Raw genomic sequence first — 19843 nt, 5'->3', positions numbered from 1 at the left:
CAACTCAGAACTATAACATTCATACATGCAAACTGCTTTTGGAACTATTTTCCAAAATTTGAGCCACAGTAACTCAGTTGCTAGAGCATTTGTTCACTGATCTGAAGGTTGGCAGTTCGTCTGTGTACACTGGTGTGTGAATGTGTGTGTGAACGGGTGAGCGGTTCCTTGATGTAAAGTACTTTGAGTGTCTTGAAGGTGGAAAAGCGCTATATAACATAAAAATGTGTGACAAAGACCTGTTTGTTCTCACTGTCAAGAATAATCAGTGTATTCATTCAGTTCTAGAAATTATAAATATAATAGTAACGGATGGTAGTAGCTTAACATAATAGATTTGAAGTACTTTCTCAGTTATTCAATCAATAAATAAAATTACATTAAAGTTAGTAAGTGACAAGTTTAACAAAAAGTACATTTAACAAACCTATATGATAATTCTACCTGATGCCCCAGAACCAGAGCCCCCTCAGAGCAGCAGCTGCAGAGGTTTGAGCTGGGCCATTCCTCACAGATGTCTCAGCCCATTAAGACCTGGAGATCAGAGAGAGGGGGAGCAGTGAGCCAGACACCACCCTGTTTAAACCAACTACTTCTAGGTTTGGTGGAGTGAAATACTGCAAGCTTTTATTTATTCAGCAACTTGGGAATGGATGATTAGGGCACGCACACTGAATCCAAATGGGCCTATGTGTAGATATACTACGCAGTCCGTGTATTTACTGCATTTCCATTAGGCCACACTTCGTCTTCATCAGTCACCCGACATACCTGACTCTTCTCGGTTACACTGTGATAGCAGGTAATTGCCCGAGGAAACCATCCGGACAGAGGAGGAGGAATGAGTGATGTCATCATTACGCACGTAGGGATTATGGGTATCTGGTCCTCACTTTGAGCAGAATAACATCAAATAAGACCTACTGTAAATACAGACGCCAATGTAGGTCAATACAGTCTTAGAGCAGCTGCGTGGAGAATCGGCCCTCAAAGGAAATGATCAAGTCCTCACCCGTGAACGGCGCACCAGTCAAGGATAAATGCGTTACAGCTTCGGCGGCACTGCGCACTCTAATTTCCATTTCTCAGCCTTTGATAACGCTTGATTAAACCGTACTAGCAGGCATTAGGCGATGTAATATGACATTTAAAGAGTTTATTTTCACACATGAGGCAATTAAATAAAAATAAAAAGCTTTTCTGAATCTGCATCATGCTTGAGCAGTCAATGCAGCTCTTAACTCATTCGCAGCTCTTGGAAATTATTTATGAATGATTATATGCAATTAAAGGTGAAGCTGCGAGGGATTCTGCTGTTAAAATATGGATATACCCTGGATCATTGCACTTCACAGCCACAGGACGTTTTGGAGGCGAGAGAGAAGGTATCCAAGCGTTTCACAAGAGCAAAACGAGAAGCGTCACCGCAGCAAACGGCCACTGGAGGGCACTATTCTCCTTCGCTTGCGTTTTTAATTGCACTGATTTGGTTTAGGATTTTCCTTCGGTCTCTGCCACTTCCCTGTCCAACGAAGCGCGCCAAATCCCCCTGAGAGCCCCCTAAACTGGCTGGCTGTTCAATTTAACAGCCGGATCAAACCTGTCATTTCTTTAACCTGCCTTATCTCCCTATGCGTGGCCAATGCACAGATACACGGACATTTGCCTATGAATTGTTTCATAGATGAAGCAAAACAACACAAGGTAGTCCCATTTCAGCATGACCACTTCATAGAATAGCCTTTTTGCTCAGCATACTGTATTATATGTGTAAGCCTACTGCAATTTTAGAGGCAGGTTATATTATAGTACTATTATTGATTCTACCAAGCACAACAGGCTACACAGCTGCAGGTGTCCAATCAGTCTTTAGTAAAATATTATACAGAAGCAAATAAAGACAACATTGTAAAGAATTTATATGGTATTTGTTTATTAATGATCAATTTTCCTAAGTGGCTTTGGGCTATTTAGGTGGCACAACTGCATACTCAAATCTTACAACTACATTTACTACAACAACTACTAGCACAGGGCAGTGTAAATTGTAGTTTCTCAGACCAGTACCTTCAGACTAAAAATGGCTTTGTTTCCTGATGGCAGTCAAAACGTCTTCTTTTCACAAACAATGCTCAGATGACTACCTTTGAAACCTCATATACCCTGGAGCACTCCTGGACAAATGAGAGATTACACAAACCCCCTACTTTGACTACTGTTGCCACTGCAAGTCTCTCCCGCTACAATTCCAACCAAAAGACACAACTTTCTTTACTACATTACACTCAGACCTTAGCAAAATTGAATATGAATACTCCTCTCTGTTCCAGTATGATTGGCCTGTCAGTAAACATTTCCATTTACACTGCTATACCCACTCCAATCGCATGAGCTGCAGCCTCACCTATTCATGAGATTTTGGTGGGATTTGAATCGCCTGCAAAGCAAACAGTGTTACATTTGAGCAGGCAGTGGAAATCCAGGCCTGTGTTGACACTGACAGACCAATCAGTTTGTGTGGGGGCGGTGGATAGGACCGGAGTGGGCAGACGGGAGGGTTGTGTGAGTGCATATTTAACACACCTCATGATGCTGGACAAACAAGACACACAACCTTTGAGTAACTCAGTTCACCACAACATACAACAGTTTAGAGAATGTGCAATACTTTCAGCTTTTTGGAGTAGGCGTATGTGCAGTACATTCAGCATTTTAGGGTCCTACAATACTATCAGCACTATAGGGTACGTGCAATGTATACAGCACTGTAGGGTGTGCAGTACATTCAGGACTATTGGATATGTGCAATATTCAGCACTTTTACACACTGATTACATGACATATATTATCTAATGTTTAGGTCAATGCACTGTAGCACTTTGTAAATGTACAAAAAAAAAAAAAAAAAAAATAGCATGTGGCAATTCTTAATACCTTTTAACAGAAATGAATAAATTGTGAATTTCAAACTGATGTGAGAACCTTCCCTGATTGACCACTAATTAGTTGATTGTAGTCAGTCCCTTCTGTTTGCTCATGTCTCTTGTCCAGCTCCTTAAAAAGAACTACTTTACTACTACTATATATTATGACTCATTGTATTTAATGAAAAAATATCAAAACACACATTTGAGGGGAGTAATAGAATTGATCTAATTCAACATTTGTGGATTTTTCATTTGGATATTTGTTTTTAAAATACTATACGGAAAACTGTCTCCTGCACACACCTCCTAAGAGTCATGACATCCTAAAATCTAAAAGCCAAAAATAGATGCATATAATTAATAAGCAAAAAGTATTGTTTTGTTGATAATTAGGTCACAGTGTTGAGAAGTGAATTGCTAAATGAAGTACAGTATTTTTCATTAGCAGTGGGTTAGTTATGCCTCATCTATCTTAAACAGGTGGTACTAAAGTCTGAGGACAAGGTTAAAGTTGATCTTAACTTAAACAAATACAACTAAATCACACAGGACTATATTATTTAATCAGTGATGAGAAACAAACATGATTTTCTAGCCCAAATGCTGTATTGGACAATAAGGGCTATAGCAAAAAATGAAGAGAGAGTGAGTAGAGACATATGACAACCCCATATGTGCAACGCCTTAAGCTACTACAGTAACAACAAGCTCAGATCTTTAATAATAATAGATTAAACATTGTAGGTATAGTCATTAAATAAACTGAAAGGGAAGGGACAAAGGGACAGAGAGAGAGAGACACGTAGTTGGACAGACAGTCATTTGGAGTGTCCCTGGTCCCTGGATGAGGACATGTTCTGACAGCTCTGTTTTGTCAGACTGGGGCGCTGCTCTTGGGGGCTTTGGGGATTGCGGATCAGATAGGGAGTGTTCTGGTGTCACTGGAGAGGCAGATGTAGTCGTCATCATGTGTCTCTTCACCACTTGCTCTAGTGAATTACTGCTACCCCGGGCGGAAACACACGGATTTATTTGGAGGATTGAAAACGCTGGTTTTGTTGGCTTCATTGCAGGACTTGGAGGTTTGTGCCACAATACGCCTCATTTTTAATTTACAGTCTTGTGAAAGCGGTGAGTACAGTTCTGACAGGACATATGGGTGATAGGAGACAATAACTAAGGGACTGGTTTGATCCTGTAAATAATGACTGGAGTTGCAATGTGTTCATTTCAATCATATCAACCTATCCAGAGCCGACAAATCATAAATAATATTTATTTATTTATTTATTTGAAGGACAATGTGCAGATACATTAAAAAGATGGCTGCACCAGATTTAGCAAAATGCTAAATATCTTGGTAAAACTAAGTAGCCTGACTTCTTGATCCAGGGAGGGATCTCATACAGTTCATGATACATAGTCCAGTCATGAATCCAAATCTGAGTTCAATTAATTAAAATGAGTCAAATACATGAATTTATGTTTGTTACACCAAAGTAAAAAGAAATGAAGAAATCAGTTGATTGAAGTTGATTGCTAAACTACAGTCACTAAATAACAAATATGACATGTTGACTTACTACTGTTTTTTGGTTTAAGAGCAGATTGTATAATCTTATTTTGTAAATGAGCATGATACAAAAACCACAGCTGCAGCGGACTAACTGAATGGACATAATTAAGTGAATAAATGATTGTTATCCATAGTTGATTTAATACATTAGTGAAGCAGAAAACACAAAACTGCAGCTGAATTTGTCCTCATTAGAGGCTGGGTCTGGATTAGCTACACTGAGCACTCCATTACTGCAATATGAAGTATCCACAATAAATGATCTATTTATTCACTTATGTAAATGTTATGGATGCACCTCCAAGAGATCTCATCTTGCAAAGTTTTCAAATGAAATCATGAGGTTGAGATGTTATTTGTATCAGTCAATCTGGACCAGTGGTTCTGATACACAAGCTCCTTCTGGTGGTTTGCGGACTCCTGTGTGTTTAATTTAGAGTTGATTTTATACTTTTTATTCTCCTCCCATGGGTTATTGTTTAAAACTACAGAAGAAATATATTTTAGACCTGGTTTAGCTCTAATTAAGAGAAATAGTTCTCTTATCGACCTCGTGGCACTTAAATGGCACTTGATTTGAAAAGTTTGAGAAGCTCTGTTCTAGACAAAAGTATTGAGTCTGCTCTTAAATTCTGTGACCATGTTTTTGGTTTTAATGAAAAAATCAGCAGTTTTAACTTAGGAAAGATGACTTTTATTTTTCAACGGAACATGCACATCTGAGTCACCAAACGAAATTTCAGATGTTTTGGTGCAGAATAAATCCATTTCCATCCAGTACCACTGACCATTGTTCAAAGCAGCGTGACAGTTTTAAGGCATCTCAGACATGCACTCTCCAATTATCTTTAAATTATTTAGACCTGGCAGGACTGTGCTGTCGGTACAGTTAAAAATAACAAACCTTTTCACAAAGGTTTGATCAAGTGTAGCCTGGATACCACCTTTATTAATTCATGAATTTAAGTGATTCTGACACATTTGGACCTTTGGTATGTCTGGCTGATGTTTGAGTACTGTGTGTCTCAAAAACACACCAGAAAACAAAAACAACACATTTTATTGTTTACTGCTGAAGCTAATGAAGTTATTTTGACCAATAATTCCCAAATGGTGCTTAGGGACACATACAAGTCTAGTGCAGCTTTTTTTTGTTCTGCATACTATTGGTGAATGAAAAGACTTCTATTTATAGTGGTCAGCACCAGACCAATAAGGCCATATTTTTTAAGATGTTGTACAAATGAAAGAACTCCAGCAGCAAGGGTCCAAAAAGAAATAAACTTTACACTGTATATTCAGAAATTTGAGTGAAAACAACTTTGTGACTAAATTAAAGCTGCTGTAGCTGCCTTTATTCTTGTAAATGAGTGAAATGTATCCTCCCATTTTCCCCATAGACTAATTATTGAATATTATCAATCACAAATCTGGAAGAAAGAGTCGAGAAAGATGTGTTGAGTGTTGGCAGTCATGGCTTGCTTTATTTTGCCATCTGAAAAAAAAAAAATGCCAAACTGTTTATGAGAGCTAAGAACAAGTTGTATAGCTTTAAACAGCTACTTCCTCCTTTAATGATGTGAGAATCGAGTACCCCTGCTTTAACATAGCACTTAGATGTGGAAGATACACCCTGTAAATGAAGCAGATTTTACAATACATTATACAGTCACTGTGTTGTTGATTTGATTGTTGTCATCATGTAATTGATTATGATTGTTGAAATCATAAACCCAGTGAAACAATTTGTAATATAAGTGTAACCAATAATTATCCCAGGAGGCAACCAAACTTAATATTTAGTTTCTGAATGTTTTAATATAAAGTAGTCCATAAGGACACCATGTTTTGTTTAAAGCAGTGCAGTGTCTGACAGGTTGGGAGAAAACTGCCAGGTCAAATCTATACTAGACCTCCATGCAGTCCCTCAGGGGTGAGAGCTAGAAATGACAGAAAAACACAAATCTCTGGTACATTTGGAAACACAAAGTCAACATAAGTAATATAAGGACCGTTTTTGTTTAATTTGTCAGATCATTGAAGCAGCAGACAAATGGAAAAATGATTGTGAAAAACAGTGAGGAGTCCAAGGACAGATGGATGGCTCATATGTGAAGGGTCTGTGCAGCCATTGTGTGTCAGCTGCCTGTCACACACTGGGCCGGGTTTGCCTCTATTCTTGCCTGACAGAACGTATTTAAACAGAGAAAATGGATTTCATATAAGCCATGACAAATGCCGAACAATAAGTGACAGTGGCATTTCACCGCTGCTCTGGCTCTGACAGAGGAACCAGTGGTCAAATGTCAGGCTGTCCCGTGCCTGGCTCCTATAAACACCACGCCTGGTTAATAATGTGAAAGTGCGCACCACTGATCACACATATAAATACAGCATTCACTGGACTGTGCACTGGTAGATATTAAATGCTTCAAGTCACAAGAAAATGTAAAGATAAGCTTCTTCTTTCAGTTATGCTCTTTTCCGGTAGCTGTGGGATAACTCATTTGCAGTATGTGAGGACTTTGGGATTTATGCCAGATGCTGTTCCAGTTGCAATATTTTTCATTTGTCTGGCTCTTTGTCTTTCTGTTATTACTGAACTGCATCTCCTGAGAAATATCTTATCTTCACATACTGTACCATACCATTTTTAAAAGTTTCTTTCTTATTTTAGATGTATATTATAAATACAACACAAATATAGTATAAATACATAATAAGTACTTTCCATTTCAGGTTTTCAAACTGAATTGTCAGTAATGTATAAAACCTGCATCCACTTTTACAGCATATGGAGTACAGTTATTTTTACAAAGTGTCAAAACTGTCAGTGTCAATAGGGTGAGTTTCAGAAAAATGCCAAGCTAATAATGGCTTGGATGGATACTTATAGTATAGTCACAATAGTTTATTTTTTCGTAAATATATGGATTTATTTTATGAAACACATATTTTTACATAAATATTACAAAGCATAAGCTCTAAAGTTCAGCCAAAGAGAATATCATGAATCACCGCACAGTTTAATGTGTTTAAACAAAATCTGAAAAAGGGAAACCTTGAAGGAACTTAAGTGTGAGCCAACTTTTAAGTGCAAGTGTCAAAAAAGTTACGGAAACTGGCAAACTCGACGATATAAATGGCTCATATGATGAATATTTAAAATAGCTCACAACCATTTCTGAGCCATATTGTCAAAATAAAAGCACCTCTAAATGTAATATTTAAAAATCATGCATATATTCATTTGATACCATAGCAACCCTGCAGCAGAACAGAAAAGCACTGCATTGTCTTTGGCATAACATTTCCAAATTAATATTAGTAATGATTTTGATGTCTTTTTTACATCATCTCATTAGCTTGTAGCACTGTACCTGACAACCTGTGTGTGAATTGTGAGAGGAAGTCCAAAGAAACGTGCACAAAAGGAGCTGAGCGAGGACAAAACATGAATGCGGCGAAGACGTCCTGTTCTCTGTGTGCCAGCTGTGAGGCCACAAAAGGTCGGTACCTGTAAAGAGCAAAGCAAATCAGCCACTGTATTTTAAAACGCTCTGAAGTCTGCTTTCACTCTGCCTATTGTCTTTGAGAGTTTGAGAGTACTCTTGCTAAAGCAAAATGTCAATGAATGCTGAAGGGTTTGAGATGATATTTTTGTATTAATCAATCTGGTAAAAACAACTGTATGAGAGATGTACTGTTTTTCAAACAGCACATTTGAGTTGTTGAATCTTGCTGTTTGTTGAGATGGATTGGGTCCATAAACTTTCCATTTAAGTTATGGATTTAAATTATTTCCTTACATAAAGCCCGACTTTTTTAGCCAAAATTAAAGCATGTTTTTAAATTGGATGTTTTTATTGCACTGAAAAATGTAGAAAGCCATGTCTTTTTACTAATATGCTTGACTTGTAACTCCCTGTTCTGAAGTATGGTTTTGCAACTTTCTTTTGCCACGGTGCCGCCTCCAGAAAGTTACGCAGCGTTGCTTTAAAGTTAAGGTTTAGTCCTTTTTTCCAACTGACAATAATCTTAAAATTTCAGAGATGTTAGTCTTAATCCAGGTAAAAAACACCTGTATTTTAAGAGTTAAAAGACAAACGTCCATTGAATTCTCACTGGTATCGGAGCCAAATTTTACACAGACGATGTTCCTTTCTGACCAAAAGTTATTGAATTTATGGTACTTTACATCCCAGCAATTGTTTTTACTTGGATGCAAAGCGCCCAGCTCACTTCCTGTCAGGAGAGTCATCAAAAGCCTCTCTCCAGTGAATTACATTTATGCAGTAGAAAGTGTGTATGAATTTCAATGGTAACCTTGACTTTAAAATGTCTTTCCAATGAACTCACATTATAGGGATTCAATTGTGCAAGTCAATAGCAAATGATGCAAAACCGAAATGATGGCTCTGACGCCTCTGATGGCTATGACAGTGTGACTTGTATTCTTTATTATTCTGGCCAAGTGTCAAATAATAAAACGTAAGAGTTGGACCAAGGCTTTTGGTTTAGAAGGTCAGAATGCATTTAAAGCCAAGCAGGCATGCCACTTTTACAACGGGAGAAGTGAGGTGTGATGCACTGAGACTGAAAGAAGAGGATCTGACAGTACAATATGCTATAGTTATATGCGATTATTGTTGTCACGATACAAGAAATTTCAAACTCGATTTCACTACTAAGGAATAAATGCAATACCCAATAGATATTCCAACATCACTAAGATAATAAGAATTTTTAATAGTTGTTTGGAAAGTTTTTATGCAAATCCTTCTGTAGTATTGTGAGATAGGGCTACTTTCTTTGGATGTAGGCAAGGCAAGGCAAGGCAAGTTTATTTGTATAGCACAATTTGTACACAAGGTAATTCAAAGTGCTTTACAGAATAAGAAAGACATTAAAATCACACAAATCAAAACATAAATAACCACAAATAATCATCATAAAATTAACATTAAAAGAGAAGAGTGCAGAATAAAAATCTTTCAGTCGTATGCACAGCACAGATGTACAGGGCTGAAGAATTAAGATACAACCTCAGCCACAAGTATGAATACTTTTCAATGTGGCTATATTTCCTCTACCTAATTTGGATCCAGATGACTGTTTTACATGTAATTATATAATATTATTTTCGTTGCTTTTCTTTTTAATTGAATTTAAGGCCAAGAAAATGGTGCCCTTATGCAGCTGAAGTAGTGAACTGTGAGCAGAGAAAGTGTGGCACAAACCAAGATGAAAGTGCTGGATTGAGAGGCCTTTCCGAAGTTAATACATGCACCTTAGTTTAAATGAGTTGGACTGCAGATACCAGTATGTTTTTGTAACAGTGCTCCTCTGGTTTCCGGGGAGACGGTTTAGTGAAATTCAGTCAAGAGCCGAGCACAAAGCGCCGAGATGCAGAGGAGAGTTTTGGTCATTTATCAGTCAGTGACATCTGAAGTGACTGATGACACTGTCTGAATACAAACATGGTTCGAGCCATGACAACTGTGGTGTAGAGCTGCAGGCTGGGATATGACCAGTGGTACATTTATCAAGAATACATTTCAGCTTATTAATTATGTCACAATATCATTAGGGGCTTGAATGATTATGCTAAGTAGGACTCAGGCACAGTGCACACTTATTGTAGCTCAATAGACCTAGCCTGCAAACAAAAACTGTAAACATTAGGTGTTTTTAGTTTCAGGGCAGTTAGCTTCTTCCTTCAGATAGATTTTACGCAGTATCCACCTGTAATCTGACCAGAACTGAAGAAGCGGCTTGGATGAGCAGCAGAACATCTTCACGCCTATAATCTTTTGTCCAGTTGACAGATTTTATAATTTTCTTTTACTATGGATCATACTTGGACGACCGAGGGATTACACAGATATGTCACAGCATGGTTCCAACAGGAAAGTCTCCACTGAAAAATGTGCCAAATAATTGTGAGATTTATTTTAAGCTGTACTAGGTGACTTTTCTGGTGGATGTCTGACTTGATTTTATTGCATTGCATTATGGCATTAAACATATATTTTGTTGAAGACACAGTTGATGCCACAAGGTCTGTGAAGAGGAGAGATTATTCGTAGATTTTCGAGATACTTTTGAGCAAGAAAAAAAACAAAAAAAAAGCAAAGTAATAACATCTCTGTAGAGACAATCAGATGATGAACCCCTCTCCAAACGTTATGCAGCGCACCTTTTAATATTGTTTCTGGCTTAAAACTTGCCAAGTATGGATATAGCCCTACATTTTGGTACTTATTCATATATTTATACAACTGATGGTGGTTAATGATTCTGTGTTTTACTGAAAAATGATTGTCTTTATTTCTGCCTCTGCTCCTCCTCCAACATTCCACACTTTAACCACAGTTGACGTGACAAAATAGAGGTAAAACTCACTAAGTCCATAAATAAATAAGTCCGCCCTTGGACATGCCAGTAAGATGACACAAATCCCCTTGATGCACCACTAAGAGTATTTTCACTGTGTCTTTAATGGACAACTTAAGCAGCGAGCAACACACACAAACGCCATGTTATAATTCACAGGACAGGCTCGCTCAATCATATGCTCCGATAGCATCACATTTGGCCCCTCCCCTGGACGTGTGCAGAGCGAGAGCTACTTCCTGCTCTCCATGCATGATAACGCTTCCAAAATGTCAGCGCTTCGTGATTTATAATGCACTGCTTAACGGAGAGGCTGTATATCACGGTCCAAACATTTCCCAGACAAGATGAAATGCCACATATTAACTGATTGCTCATAAGCTCAGTTTTTTCAATATTTCATGCAGTGTCTCTCAAAGTCACTCAAAAATTCAGATCGACATTGTGACTGGCATCGTTCTACATCGAATCTAGAGCTGACATGGTGAGTTATTGATACTGAAAAGAACAATAAGGTTGCATGGACAATTAGATTTTAAAGAAAAAAAAAAGACAAAGTAATAGAGTGAGCCAGGAAACTATTTTTAACTTACTTTGGCAATTTCCTTCAACCTTTTTGATCCAGTAATGGGCCAGAAGAGAATCAAAGGAGAAAAGGTCTGGATACACTTTTTGGGGGTGAAAGAAATCTAATTTGGAGTTCTTCAGGGGATGCAGCTCAAGAAACTCACACAAAAGTACCAACAATGAAATGGAAAAATATTTAGGGTATTCAACAGATTCTTTCAAATGTGACAGTATGTTGGCAGCTGGTTGTTTGTCTTTTGTCTTTTGCCCATGCCAAAACCTTGAATCTGCTCTGAAATGATTGTAGAATGAAGAGTAAAACTTTACTCTTATAAGAGGGGGTATTATGCAAAATGTACATGTCTTTTTTTTTTTTTTCTACCTCATCAAAAACATGCCTGAAGAGGTTGTAGATGTCATCCATGTATGTTTGAGTAATTTTGAGGTCTTTTCCGGGCCCTTTTCAAACCGTCCTTATGGTTAGCTGTGAGATTTTGTGCAACACTCACCCCACATGACAATTCTCCATAAATTTGCAAAAACATGATACAAAACTGTACACAGCAAACCTGATGTGATGTGCTGTAGTTTCATTAGTGGAATTGTGATAGTGTTCTGCAGGGGGAGTGACTTAAAGGGAGGGGAGACTCAAAGTGTTTTGTTATGAAATTTGCTTATTTGGTGCATCTAAGACTCTTTATCCCCCACAGAATGATCATACCATCAACAAGAATTCAAACTTACTATTGTTTATGCCACCATAGTTGAAAGAGTCTCAAGTAGACTTCATTTATTTGTGCAAACTCCTCTAATTTCCCTGTAAATCTTGGCAAAATAATCACAGTGTTTGGGACTGCTATGAACTGCTACTTAAAAATTCCGTCATGTTTGTGTTGACTTAGACAACAGAGGAGGAGGGGAGCATTAAAGCAAAACCAAGTGTCAAAACGTAGCTCTCTTTTCATGCTCTCCTGAATAAAATATTACATGTGCTATTTCAATTATGATTCAATTACTCTCAAACAAGCTGTAGTGATCAAATGCGCCTTTTCCCCATGAATTTTCCTAAGGGGAGTTCTTGTTGTTGCGTAGGCGTTTTTATTTTGATAGCTGATGAAATGACTAAAATGGGGGAATTTTTAAAAGCTCTCACGTCCTTTAAAGTCCTTATTGCATCACTTTAATTAGATGTCTTAAGCATTCGTCTCCAATGAAAAGGAATTGTTTTGGTGTGAGTGTGATTGATGTATCGTGACAAAAAGAGTCCCTTTGCAAACATGAACAGGCTTGTGTACGGTGGCACATCTAGGAAAAAAGCACATAGCAGTCGAGAACAAAATGAACGGAATGAAATAAATACACTTACGCAACTAGTTATTTTGCCCTCCACATTTTTGAAATAAAAATAAGAATGTAGTGTGTTCAAGGTGGGTGAATTGTCTTGCCCAAGGACACAACAACAGCAGCTTATGCACTGATTGGAGCTAGGATCTGCCAACCTTTGAATTTATGGATAACTACTGAAACACTCGTTATAGTTACTGATAACCAACAATAACAATATAATAGATGCTTAATGCTCTGTTCAGGTTTTTTTAAAATTCTTTTCATGCTTACGGTCAGGAGAGTTTTCTTATGGATTCACCACTTGAAACGACAAAATAGCCTGATTTGTGACCATAGACTGTATATTTAAATGGATATAGCTGAGTTGCTAGCCACTTTCGAATATGAAGTGAGCAAGGGCACGCTTCTGGCTCCATCGACTCTGGCTCCAATTCGCTTTCTGTTGAAAAATTGCCACTCCTCTCTCCATATTTGCTGCTGTCAGACTCGTCATTTTGGTCTTAAAATGTTTGTATTAACCCACTCTACATGATCCTGGTATTTTTTTATTTTGCTATTGTGTCCATAAATCAAGATATGAACATTAATAATAGACAAGTCAGGCACCTTCTTTCTCTGAGGTTGCTCCCTGTAGTGCTAAGAACAGGTTTGACTGACAGCATTGCTAGGAGCCCACTCCCTGTTAAACCAGTAACGCAGACACGAAGAGTCATTACCTTCCACAGCGTTGCTCCCGGTTGGCTCTTTGGCTGTTATGCTACTTGCAGTCGGAATTCCAAATATGGAATTCATCTTGAAATTCCTCCCTATAACTGCTAAACTCAATGAGCTTCATCTGACTGGAGCCGAACACTGTGGGTGATGTCACACTCCCCTTTTCCACTTCTTTATGCAGTCTATGCATGTGACAGACATGACGGACTCCTTCTATGGTCCCTTTAAAACTCGTGTGCAATGGCTTGTCTTGTATCACACCGAGGCCGCTTCCCATAGACGAATGTCACAAGGCATTAGCGGCTAATTTAAAACATTTCCTCCATTAATTGCTGCAGACAGGGGGGCTATTAAATGGAGCGCCCCATGAGCAATTAAATCTACGTTGTCATATGTTGGTAGCGACGCTAGCTGTCTCCTCGCGGTGGGGATGGTACACTATATGCCAAGGTCAAACAGATTGGCCGCATAACACTCATTATTCCCCCAATTCTACTCATCTGCATGTCCAGGAAATTAGTGCTGGGATGATAAGAGCAGGTGGCATTCAGTTTGCATATAGTTAGCATGAGTTATGATCAGTCAATACACTTTGGGCTAAAAGCTGTTGCAAGCACCTCACCAACCTAGCATGAAGTCATCAGCAAAAATTAAGTCATTTGTCAGCATACCTCTTCACTCTGTGGTGCACAGCTACAGCAAGTGAATTAATATGAAAAGTGGAGACTTGTAATGTTGCTATTGGGCCCTGTACTGTGTCTGTTTGGTTTGCAGTGAAGTGGTTTGGTTTCTTCACCAGGGATCTAACAATTTCACTGAATAAAAATCATAGTTGTTTTCAGTTACCCAAATGTGTGCAGGGTATCCAATGCATCTGGTTGTCTGATATGACTGCCTCATCTACACCTGTCACTGATCCACTGGGCCTTCTGGCTGCACCAGCTCCTGCTCGCCACACTTGCTTTCCTGCGGATATGCAAATTTATGTAATGAATGGCCTTTATTATAAACTCTTTTTCGACAAGCATGAAACCCTTAACATCCCTGTTTTCTTCTCTTTTCTGTTGCCGTGATAATGCTACTGCCACTGTAGTATCCATTATTCAAGCATGGAATGAGAATAGGTGCTGTTTGCTCTTGGAAATGTGGTGTTGGGAGTGTCTTTTTTTCTCGGGGAGCTGGTATTATGGTTAAACATTCAGGGTTTTTTTTTTTTCCAATGTAAAATGTATTAAAAAAAGAGAGAGAGAAAGGAAATTCATTAGTAGCATTAGCCATATCCACTGCATTTTGGGTTGCACCTTCAAAGTACTGAAATTCAGTACATTCATCTGACAGCAGGGTTGGTACTTCTAGTACTTTTACATAGCTTCCTTCAAACCAAAGCTACAGGCTGAATTATAGCATTTATGACTTTTTCATACAACAGAGGAATGCAGTTGGATGCATGGCGACTATACAGTATGTGGGGGCGGTACAAGGGAAATATCAAATTGCATTTCTCGTGATGCAATGTAAGGAAAAGTCTTATTATGCAGATCCTTCCCTTTAATGTGTGGACTGATAGTGAGTAAGAGGCTTAAAGTGTTGCAGGCAGCAGAGCTCATGATATGTTTTTCAAAGGATAGAAATGAGGGTTACATACAATGCATGTTTGCACTTCATTAAGATGCACATAATACGGCAACAATGTAACTGTAACATTTTGGACAGTTGCAAAAGAGTCAGACAATCACAAGCATATAAAGGGAGAAAAACCTGGCACTTACTGCACAACTTATGTCTTACAACATTGCTTAACCTGCTTGAAATGTATGGGCAAACTAAAATATGCCACTGACCTTTAGGTAAAATTCTTTTTCTAAGGCCAGTCTGAATTGAGTGACAGGGAGCGTTAACAGTGGTTTGGCGGTGGCAAAGGTGTCCTATTATTTGAAGGTTGGTTGTTATAATCTTTATTCTCATAACATCTATGCATGTGTAAAATGGACACACTAAAAGAATGGAACAAGAGAATATATTCTATGTTTTAATGTAGTATAGAGTGTAGCATTTGTCATAGCAACATATTTGAGAAGTCACATTAAAAAAAAATAAATGAACCAGTTTTTCAAATATTCCTCTCACGAAAAACCCTTTGACCTTCATCTAACATTTCCATCAAACCCAGTCCATATCTGATCCCCCCCAGTGAGCACATGATTAACCATAGGTTAAAAATTTATTTTGTTTAAATGATCACAGAAAGATATACATTATTCATCCATCCCAAGATTAAAAAGCCCATATTACACTCCATAACTCTTCTGGATCCCTCTGTGTGAGCAGTTGGAAGCAACAAAATCATTCCTTTTTATGTAGTTTTCATAAAATACTGCCGTTTTCTTTGTGGAATTTATGTTTTTAATACAGACTTTTCAAGTTATTAACATATTCTTGTATGAAAAGATAATTAGAAAACATTAAAAGCACTGGAAGCAGTGAAATGAGTTTTCTAAACAGGCCAATCAGATAAAGATCTTATTATATTTGACACATGTGCACAAAAATAATCTTTGTTTATGGTAGTGCTTTAGTGTGTTACTTTGAGTGTAGTGTTTTAGATGGGTGAGATTCTCTCTTGGTTGAGTCCCCACTTTGTCTCACATGGTGAATAATCAATAACACATTTCATTCTTCATGACCTTTCTGCATGACAAAGATTCATAACTGCCTGGACTCAACCCACTCTACAGACTGAATATTAATTGGGAATAAGTGTGACACGTATTGTTGACAAAACTTTGTCTCTAATAATCTGACACGGTCTGTTTATGGATCTCTTGTGGATGGGCTATTTCCTTTCTGTTTTTCAACAGCTTAGAATTTTAATTCTTGGACTCAAATAGTGATGAAAATATATTCTGTCCTTGGTCCATGACAGATTTTATTTATTTTTTTATCTCAATGAAATGTGATCATTAACTTCAGTGTGCTCTGCTATCAAAACACACACACAACCAACCAACAGACAACCCTTGGTAAATATCTTTTTATTTTTGGTAAAACAATAATGCCTGACATTCAGAGAGCATCATAAACCCTCAAAATCAATATGTCATATTTCCTCTGGGTTTTGTCTCTTCCCGATCCATGTCCAAACATACCTTTTTCCTCAATATCCTTGCCAATAAGAAAACAGTGGAAAAGCTCGCCTCATTAACCAGAGCCTAAAATATGCAGGGCGCAGGACGCTAGTTAGTCAACAAACAATCCTTCACATTAGAGACTCAAACATCCATGAAACCCTCTCATGTCATTATGCTCCGCCACGCAGCCCAAAACCAACTTCTTCTGCAGCTCGCCCATCTCCCAGTAAACATGACCAATTGTGCATGCAGCGTTAGAGATCAATAAGCCTCTCCTGATCTTTTATGCACTGGAGAAAAAGGAAAAAAAAAACTCTCCGCTCATGTTACAAAAGCGTGCCCTTCCATCTTTATGCAGTATGTCAATAACTGGGGCTGTGATGTTGCGGGGATGATTTCACAGTAACAAACCAGAGCTGCCTGATGAAAGTGTAAAATGGCCACAGGGCATCAGAGCATCAGAGAGAGGGTAAAACTTCTCCACAATGTACCTCCACAAACGGACTGTGTCCAGCATGAGCCTCAGATCTGCACAGCTTTAGCAGGCTCGCTCTCCTCATCCACCATCCATTAGGTATTTGTAAGATGCTGTGGAGCAACCTGGAGGCAGAAGAATGCTATATTAAGTCCCTCAAGCCATTTTAGACATGCGAGCAGAGAGGCAGACAAAGGCTTTTGAATCCTAACAGAGCCATTAAGGGAGCCTAAACAATAGGTGAGTTGAGTATATGACACCATTTTAAATGATACAATTTAAAAAAATAATAAAATGATACAATTATATAGTTAATATAATACAATGAATTATTTTTGAAATAATTATAATTAAACAGTCTATTTCACTAGCTGGTTTGATAGCAAGAATCACCCAAATGAACCAAAACAAGGGGATCCTAAAGGCTGTACACCTATGCTGTTATGGACTCTCTGGACTAGCACAAATACACACTATTTTGTTTTGACATAGAAAAAGTGCCTTGAGCATTTGTAGATTGGAAAGAAATATGTGCTTTTAAAAAAAGAAAAACAGATTTGGCCAGATTTGTCAGTTTGCTTTGCTGCTCACTGTGACTCTTTGCCCAATCAGCTCATTGTTTTGAGGGGATGTTATGCCTCTTTCTAAACACTTTACCGTAGCCACCCAGACTGAGAACTGCAGTCACAGTGCTTCTGGACAATTGGGACTTATTCAGTACTCAGTAACTGCCGGTAATTACAATTACATGCTAGAATTTTACTCACAAGTACAGACATATTTCATGCTTTTATGCTTGTATGAAATGTATTTCTGTGAGTGCAAAAATGTACTGTATCAGTGAGATAATAAAATACCTCTATTTTCTACTATAAATTGAATGTGGACTGAAGACATGTGCAGATCATCTGTTTTTCTTGGAGTCCAGCACAGAGCAAACAGCACAAGGCTTTTAAACCCCTCCTCCTCCGCAGACCTCAGTCACCGTACATATCCACCTTTGGGCCAAAATCTGCTTGATGATGCTTTTGATGAGCTTCAATGTCAAATCCTCCCAGCAAATATTTGTAATCCATACATAAATCCTTGGCTCAGAGACTAAAGCTCAAACTTAACCTGACTCTGAGATCGACCCATTTCCTGCCAGTCAACTGTTGTTTGATTCATGAAATGGAGATCTGTGTCTGCTCCCATGTTAATAATCCACTGCACACTAGCGATTCATCTTGTTTGGTTATATAACGGCTCGACAAAATGACTTGGCAAACATAAGACTAGCACAACACTGGCACCACTTTAGCCACTGCAACAAGAGGAAAATGGGTAATACTTACACTACTACACCTAATTAGTTTAATAAAGCATGAAGAATATTTTAAATTATTAATTAAGAATGATTCAAACTTATTAACTACTTTTAATTAATTAATCCCCTGACGCTAACCCCTTCACTAATTAGTTATTAAGCAAATAAACTATATGTTCATTATGATTTAAGTCTAAGTTTAAGACATAGTTATTAAGCCTAACCAGAAAAGGTAACGTGAACACCAATTAATTTCATATTTATTTAAGTATTGGTTATTGAATGTATAAATGTTGTTTTATTCTTTAGTAAAGTGGTAACAGCCTAATAATGTGGCTGCTATCTTGAATCATGTTTTTGAAATAGAAAAAGTTTCAGTTTCAGAAATTCCAAATTCTCAGCAAAACCTTAAGTTCAGTGGAAAAATGTCAAATGGAAGTCTCAAAATAGTGACAAGCAAAGTAAAGTAGAACCATTCTCTTACTGTTCCCTTGTGGTTAAACCATTAAAGTTGCTATGTGGGACTATATCTTGCACTGGGAGATATTTTAAACATTCAGAGCCACACAAACCAATTACACTTTTCTTTGTTTCTTTATTGCGTAGGTTGCAGCTTACACAGAACACATCTCTGTCATATTTTTTCCCAAAGTTTCCATGACCTCCTAAAACCTTCTATGTCCTTAAATACACAATAACGTCTGTATATACTGCTTTAGCACGTCAATGCATTTCTTCACTTCAGTCAGCTTACTTCAGTCTGCAAGCTCTAGCCCAATGATCCCAAATTCACTCCGATGAAATGGCAAATGGGGCACATTTAAGGTACTTTTCTACCTGATTGCTACCCAGAGTGCTTTGCAATAACCCCATTCCTCCCGTTCACACAAATTCAAACACTATTAAGGGTTTGTGGATGGGCCAGCCTAAGCACTGCTCTTACAAATGTTTTTCACACATTTGTCAACTTGCACATGTTGGGTTTCTACGCTTTTTGAGAACATTACACTGACTTAAATTCATTTCCCTTAACCTAAACCCAGTCTTGATCTATTTCAATCCGTAAACCCTGTTGCTGATCTAATATTTAGAGATTTATGTCAGAAGATAAGGCTATGAGTGTACTCCAATAAAGCCAAATCAATGGAAGAAAGTGGGCGGGTATTTCTCGCATTGTGGGAATTGAAATATGTATAGTGAAATTTGTATATGCAATTCACGATAGAGAAACAATATGTATTAGTGGATAATGAATGCCTTCCTCATTAATTGCATACAGATTTGAATCCCCACAATCTTTTATTGAGTTAAGGAAACATCAAAGATATATACCTGGATGATTTATCAGCAATTTCAGTCTTCATGTAGAAGTGGATAAGAAAAAGCATATTTTAACAGGTCTGCTGC

This window comes from Periophthalmus magnuspinnatus, chromosome 16 (assembly GCF_009829125.3).
Source record: "Periophthalmus magnuspinnatus isolate fPerMag1 chromosome 16, fPerMag1.2.pri, whole genome shotgun sequence".
Taxonomy (NCBI): domain Eukaryota; kingdom Metazoa; phylum Chordata; class Actinopteri; order Gobiiformes; family Gobiidae; genus Periophthalmus; species Periophthalmus magnuspinnatus.
The sequence above is the reverse complement of the archived record's forward strand: the minus strand, read 5'-3'. Positions refer to the sequence as shown.